At 38.6% G+C, this 8,101-nt stretch overlaps 1 pseudogene across 1 annotated transcript; it reads right to left on the reverse strand.

Annotated features, from left to right (window-relative positions):
• Window positions 1-4,344: 4,344 nt before the first annotated feature.
• LOC143577177 (exocyst complex component EXO70E2 pseudogene) lies at window positions 4,345-6,863 on the reverse strand (annotated as a pseudogene). Its single transcript, XR_013143074.1, has 2 exons — window positions 6,730-6,863; window positions 4,345-6,656 (listed from the first exon to the last, which is right to left on the reverse strand). The product of XR_013143074.1 is annotated as an exocyst complex component EXO70E2 pseudogene (transcript).
• Window positions 6,864-8,101: the final 1,238 nt, after the last annotated feature.

Raw genomic sequence — 8,101 nt, forward strand, 5'->3', positions numbered from 1 at the left:
TTGAGATGTTGTACGGTAGACGATGTAGAACCCCGGTGTGTTGGGGTGAGATTGGTCAGAAAGAAATGGGAAGCCTAGAAGTGGTTCAAGAAACGTCTTCAAAGTTCGATCAGATCAAAGCAAGAATGAAAGCAGCTCAAGACAGACAAAAGTCTTATGCAGATAAGCGGCGACGACCAATTGAGTTTGACGTTGGTGACAATGTGATGCTTAAGGTCTCGCCTTGGAAGGGGATTATCCGTTTTAGGAAAAGAGGAAAGTTGAGTCCGAGGTACATTGGACCGTTCAAGATTGTAAAACGTGTGGGTGAAGTAGCTTACAAACTGGACTTACCCGATGAGTTAGAAGGAATTCATTCAACCTTCCATGTCTCTCATCTGAGGAAGTGTCTAGCTGATGACAAGTCTCACGTGCCATTAATGGACATCGAGGTTGATGAACAATTGAACTACATCGAGCAACCGATAAAGATCGTTGATCGCAAGGAGAAGCAGCTTCGTCATAAGGTTATACCCTTGGTCAAAGTGATATGGAAACACCGCAAGGGATCAGATGCTACCTGGGAAGTTGAGGATGAGATGCGCAAGTTTTACCCTAGTTTGTTTATGTAATAGTTAGGTTTCGGGGACGAAACCTCTTTAAGGGAGGAAGACTTGTAACATCCTAAAATTTTTATAATGATAAATAAAAGAAAGTTATGTTTAGTGATTTCACGTTTTAGTTATTTAATGTCGAGTAAGGAACGGGTCATGGGCTTAGATTACGTAAGATGGGTTAAATGAGAATGGGCCTTGGGCCCGTGGGCTCGAGAGTTACTACCACAAGACCCTACCTCCCATTTTTCACTAACTTCCTTCCACTCCCACACCCAAACACTCTCAATTCTAGAGAGAGAAACTAGAGAGAGAAAGTTCTCAAATCACAAATCCGAGTCCACAATCTTGTTCCTAATCGTTTTTGGTAAGTCCCTCTCGAAAATCATCCGTTTTCATAACCATTTTCGGCCTCAAATCGAGCAAAAACTCCCATTTTCGTAACTTGAGTTTTCGGGTCAAAAACCGTCTTGTTTTGGTGTCAAAATGCAACTTTTGATGTTTAAAATCACTGGGAATCGATAGCCCTTTCAATCCCGAACATTTCCATGTCAAAAACTTCGATTTTGGGTCAAAAATCTGGAAAATCCGGAAAACCCGTAGGTTTCTCCGTCGCCCAGCTTGAAGGCGTCGAATCAGTCCATTCGATCGAATGAGTCAATCGAATCAGTCCATTCGATCGAATGAGTCAATCGAATCAGTCCATTCGATCGAATGAGTCAATCGAATCAGCCCATTCGATCGAATAGGGAAGCAACCGAATGGTCTCCATCTTATTCGACCGAATAAGCTGCATATTCGACCGAACGAGTTCCTATTCGATCGAACAAGTGCCATGTCCGACCGAACGAGTTTTCCCAACTGGTTCGATCGAGTGTGTGTCTAGTTCGATCGAGTGTGCCTCAGATTCGATCGAATATGTCCCTATTCGATCGAATCAAGCCAGAACCAAGTTGTTTCCAAGATTCGCCTGAAGTGAAGTTCGTTTATGAAATAAATTAAAAACCTAATGGAAAATGTGTTAAGGCGGTTATCGAAAATGAGTAGTAGTAATAGTAGTAGTAGTAATTGATATGTGTAAATATTATACAGTTAGCCGAGCCCAGTTAAAGAAAGGAATTACAATCAACGGCGAGCGTAACAGGATCCAGGTGAGTTTCTAGCCCCACTTATGTGTTATGTTTTCGGGGCTGTGTGCATACTCAATATGTTTGTTAATACGCTTATCCTAAGAGATAAGTGTATGCCTTATGTGAATAATATGTAAGTACGAATGATTGCTTGATGGTGCGTGAACGATCTTCGGATATTGCACGTACTGTCAGGTTGTAAAGTTATGTATAAGGTAGGTATGTTATGTACGAATGATTGCTTGATGGTACGTGAACGATCTTCGGATATTGCACGTACTGCCAAGTTGTACGCTAGCAGGAATGTAGATATGATATGTATGCTTATGTGTATGAATGTGATAATGTTAATAAAAGAAGGAAATGACGGTTGTATGGTTACGAAAAGGGTACCGAGCCCTAATAATACTCGAGGTATGACGTATGGTTGTATGGTAACGAAGAGGGAATCGAACCCTACTAATATTCGAGAACTAGGGAACCGAACCCTACTAATATTCGTGGAAAGAGGGAAACCGAGCCCTAATACTCGTGGAAAGAGGGAAACCGAGCCCTAATAATACTCGTGGAAAGAGGGTAGCGAGCCCTAATAATACTCGAGGAAGGAGGGTACCGAGCCCTAATAATACTCGAGGAAGGAGGGTACCGAGCCCTAATAATACTCGAGGAAGGAGGGTACCGAGCCCTAATAATACTCGAGGAATGTAGGGCGTAACGCTCTTTATAACGTAAGATATGACAGTAAGTTAATACAGTATGAGAGTATGAAAGTATGAAAGTATGAAAGTATGAATGAAAGAATATTATGTTATGTGAATAGTATGATTATGTGATTATCTAGAACTCACTCAGCGTAGCTGACTTTTAGTATGCACGCAGGTGAGTAGGATGAGGCAGCTCGCTTGAGGAGACACATGGCACCGAGCAAGAGCCTGGCATCTGATGATCTGATATGTTTTATAAGTTATGTTTTGATTTTGAAAGACAAGAGGAATGTTTTAAGACATGATTATGAATTGTTATGTAATGTTTTATGAAAGTTTCATATTCCGCGTAAATGTTTTAATTAACTCTGATATTTAGAACTGTGTTTATGAGTAAATCCAACGTGGAAAGTAGGGCTACCGGTAACGGGGCCTTACATATCACCCTAATATGTTTTATATTTGTTTGTTAGTGTTTATTTAAATGCGTTCATTTATGTTTGCTAATGTATGTTTGTGTTCGTTAATGTATGTACATATATGTTTCTTCATGTTCGTTTATCTTTGTTTAATTATGTTCATTTATGTTCGTGAATTCTTCGTTTAGATTTTAAATGAACGATCATGAACACAAATATTTGTTCGATTAAGTGTTCGTGTTTGTTAAAAGTTAAATAAGAGAATACGGGCATGCCTTTGTTTATGTTCGTTCGGTTCGTTTACAGGTTTATATGTGAAATTATAAGATAATTACTTGTAAAAGAAATTGAAAATTAAGTGGAATGAGAAATTTTGCAACCTACAAGTTACAAACACATAAAACAACTTAAAATTATAAAGTAACATGGTTAACCCGATTAACCCGACTAACCCAACCCGACAAACCCGAACCCCAAATAACCTGAACCCGACTAACCCGAACCTTAATAGGGTCGGGTTGCGGGTTAGATATTTTTTAAGGAAAACCCGAATAACCCGAAACCCGATCGGGTTGACCCGATTAACACCCCTAATCACCGCCCATTAGAGATGCATAAATCAAGTTTTTTTAATACTGGAACCAGGTTCGGGTATGACCAGGAATTGGAAAATCGGGTATTGGCCATACTCAAGTCGGGTATGGGTATCGTCTCTAAAACAATACCCTATGCATCGGGTTCGGGTCGGGTATAGAGCCGAATATTCTAAAAGGGGTATTTGAATACCATATTTCCGGGTATTGAAAAAACCCCATTTTCGGTTTTTCCGGGTATAGATCGGGAATATGAAAAACCAAGTTTCGAAAATTGGAAAAACCTGGTTCCGGGTATAGAGGCGGTTCCGGTTTTCGGGTATTACCCGGTACAAATCAGGTCCGGTTGCGGGTACGGGCTTCAGTACAATCGATGCTCCCTATCATCCTCGGAAATCCTTGGTTTCTTTCATGAACATTGTATAAAAGTTAAATGGACGTTGGTGTTAATGCGATCTATGGACGTTGGTTGAATGAGATTAGATCTTGAGCATGACAATTAACGTTGGACATATAAGTTGTATGTGATCATGTACGATAGCTAGGGATAAGGATGAGCAAATTGTATCGGGTATCGGTATCAAGCTTATTCCTAGGAATTTGTTTACCACTTTCCAAGCTTCCAGTTTAGTTTAATTCAAGATATAATTTATTAAAGTTATAAAATTAAATGTTTAGTTAAGTTTTGACGACTCGCTTCATTTTCTTTAGGTGTTGGGGAGATTACGTTTCTATTGATTTTTATTGCATACAAAAGATATCTATATTATTACATTATAATAGAATAGACACCCTTTCATCTCCTTGCATTCTCTCTGTATGAGACACTGTTAATTGAACGCCGATTAACTTTAGATCAACTATGCCGGCAACCATCCCGGCGAAATTAACAATCGTTCAAGTTTATCGATGGTCACTCAAGGCATCTGTTATCTTATCGACCTTCAATCATCAAAGGCTAACACAGTCCATTCAATCTTGGCAATCCTACTTATTAAAAGAGAGAGATAATTAACTAAAGAATTAAAAGATTAAACCAAATGTTTCACAATATAATACAACTTTACAATTTAAACAGCTATATATGTTTACAACAAAATAAATGTGGTCTAGTGATATCACTTTCTATGGAAGCTATGCAATGATTTTGGAGCTCCCTCAAACAAATCCATGATACAATTCTCAAGATCATCAGCTGTATATTTAACATATCTCTCACTTATATTATTAGCATGCCTACCAACAAAATTCCTATAAGCTTGAATCACCTTAAGCGACATTGAGATTCTCACGTCTTCGCGAAGTTGACTATTCGGTATTGACCATGCAGTTTGATTTTTGTAAATGTCTTCAAACGCGGTATAAAACGCCTGCAGCCTCTCTCTAAGAAGAGTTCTAGAGGTTGAACCCGAGCCACCCGAGAGACCATCTTCTTTTAGAAAATTCAGAATCGAGCTCCATGTGGCCCGTTCATAGCTCATTGCATATTGTTGAAACTTCCAGTTTCGTTTTCTAATCCAATCATCTCCGAGAACGTTTCTTAGCTCCGAACTCTTCACCTTTTCAGCCATGTAATTAATATTATTCATCATGAAAAGATGTCTCAAAGCATCATCTTTGTATAACCTTGATTTCTCCTCAAGGTTTTGTTCAAGAACCAACATCAACGATCTAAAATGCACCGCTATCGGAGTGTTCTTGTTGTTTGTATTATCATTATCAGTCCCAGGATTCGTGTCGGGTGAGGATGAAGAATCTTGATCATCCACTTGATCTTGGTCTTTTAAACACCTGTTTAAGTAATCACTGTACTCGGTTAGCGTTTTGATGTAATTCATCACGTATCGGGTCAGATGATGGTTCCCGCCACCCGGGAACGCGCTGTTCGACGTGTTGGACCCCACTGCTTTCTCAAACTCGATAAATGTTTCTTTCACACAATCACTGACACGTGTTAAAACGTGTTGGAACTCGGTTTTAACACATGACCCGCTTTCATTATCGTATAAATCATCGATATCGGTAACAAGATCCGATAATACTTCATACGTGTCAAGAATCTTTAGAAGCTTCTCGGGCTGGTGTTGCCCGATGGAAACCGCTTCTGCAAATTTTAAAAGATGCAAGATTGAAGATTTTGATGACTCCGAAAAGCAGACTGAGCTCACGGGCTCGGTTTGAAATTGACCGAAAATTTGCTCACATAAAGACTTTTCACTTGCAAGATAAACGCGCACGAAGACCTTAATCGCCTTGGTCCATCTTTTAATCCAAGAAATCAAAGCACCCCATTCGGTTTTCAGAACGTCTTCAATGCTTAACTTTTCAATTTCAAGAATGTGAGCCTCTTTACGCGCGCTTATGAATGCTTGACAACATTCATGACCATAATTTGAGTCAAACATCAAATTAACAATTCTTATGAGAACAGGAATCACTTGAGGGTTAACCAAATCCATAATAACAACCTCGGATCCACGGCTTACACTATCTCTCTGAACCGACTCGTCAATTGAATCATCCCCAAACGACACAATCGAGTTCAAATCTACGCTGTCATCTTCATTAGACCGATATGATAAATGCTCGGGCTCGAAGTTTTGCATATTTTGAACAAGAATATGTCTAAACTCCTCCTCAATTCTAGACATAGATGTCTGAATAATATTATTAACACTTCTCAAAAGCTCGGTTTCATCTTTACTCAGATTCAAAGTCCCTAAACTCTCTGCGAGTTTCTGAGCTTCGTTCACGGCTTTTAAATACTCCTTACCTTGTTCGGGATCATAATCCCGTATCATTGAATCTACACCTTCCCAATTCATTATCTTTTCATGAATCAAATTGACTCGTTCTCTGATATCAGCAAGCTCTCCATCTTCTTCTTCTTCTTCTTCTTCTTCTTCTTCTTCCTCATCTTGATCTTCGGGTGAAATAATAATCTTCAGGGAGGTCAACCGGGCGCCCAAATCGGCCAAGATTTGGCTTGCTTTATCGGTTATTTTCTTGTTAGAATCCAACGCCTTTATTATAAGCCTAGCAGCAGCAATCAAATTCTCTTCTTCCAAACTTTCCATCAGAAAACTAAAAACAAAACACAGCCCAAACTAAAAGAGGAATTTCATCAAACACTTGACGAATTTGATCCAGAACAGAATCAAGAAAACACAACAAACGAATTCACCTCAATAATATTGAGACCCAAGTGCAGAATTTACTAAACAACGTCAAAATCGAAACAAATAGATCTAACCCACAAATCAAAATAGAATTAGAGAACAGACTCACACAGAAAGCTGAAGACTTTATTGAGTAATTGGGTTCCCGGCAACAGCCCAGCAATGTCCGAGTGAGTGATTGGGTTTTGTACGGATGTTGCCTATTGGTTCTTGAAGCCAGCCAGCCAGCCAGCCGGCTGTCTTGAAATTATTAATAATAATTTATTAATTTTGGGAAATTGCAATTGGGAGTTTGACTTTTCAACTAGTCAAGCAGCCGTTTCTGGTGTGCTAGTAAGCTTGTCTACGTGGCGGTAGATTATTGGCATGCCTAATGCCAAATCATTAAAGCTTTTATTGATACAAGTTACTAGAAAAAGATATTTAACTCTTAGGCTAGGGGTAGTACGCAATATTGTAAAACTCGTTAGGCGGTCTCTAGACGGCCGATTTTCAAAGGAGTACTCGGAGTATTTAGGGAGTACTCGGATTGTACTCGGACATTATAAATATAACATTCATTAATTACTGGATACTATATATATGTTAAGATAAGCATAATTTACGTTAAAATAAGCATAATTAATATGAAAAAAAAACATGCTTCAATAAAATTCATGTTTTGTTTTTATTTTTAACTTTTTACTAAAAAGGTTAACAAAAAAAATAAAAAAAAGTAAAAAAATTAAAAAAAATTATGGCTGAGTTGACCTTGGAGGCCGAGTAACCCCGAGTATCGTTCACAAATTTTAACTGAATGTTCATGGTATATAAATAAAGATTTTCACCGATTAATAAAGATCTTCGATCAGAGGTCGGGAAGTTTGGTTTTTATCAGCATTACCATAACAGCTCAAAAGTGAAGATTCCGACGACTGTTCAGCTCTTCTGGAAACTTTAGCGGCGGTTTTCGGCAAAGGAGAGCTGATGGGTTTGTAGATCGGGACAAGACGGTTCCGTGGCCTCTTAAATCACTCAAATCGGAGTTTGTTTGATATGGTTTTGAGACTCTCGAGTGATTTCAGACAAAAACCTTAAATGTACGTTTTTGTTAAAAAAGTTTACTTTTCATGAACGAATTTACACGAAAATTGGTAGGATGATAGAACGCGTCTAGATAAATCATAAAGTTGCAAACTTGAAGATTAAAATGGACTTAACGAACTCATGGTTATGAACGGCTGGTTTAAGGAACCCTAGATCTAGTTTGAACGTTTTGGACCATAAAGGTCTAAGCTTTATGGTCACTCGGGTCAAGTTTCGGCCAAAAAAGGTTAAGGAAATGTTTATGGGTAAATACTGAGCAATGATAAGTGTTAAGGGCATGAAACGTAATAGAAATGGTAATAAAACGGACCAAACCGTACAGCTAAATCGATTACAATGCTAGGTTCGCTTACTTTATGGTATTTGATCTCATGGTCGCATACAATAAGATAATTCG

This window comes from Bidens hawaiensis, unplaced genomic scaffold (assembly GCF_021521415.1).
Source record: "Bidens hawaiensis isolate Kalapana, Puna unplaced genomic scaffold, B.hawaiensis_p1.1 tig00028481_1, whole genome shotgun sequence".
In the NCBI taxonomy this organism is placed as follows: domain Eukaryota; kingdom Viridiplantae; phylum Streptophyta; class Magnoliopsida; order Asterales; family Asteraceae; genus Bidens; species Bidens hawaiensis.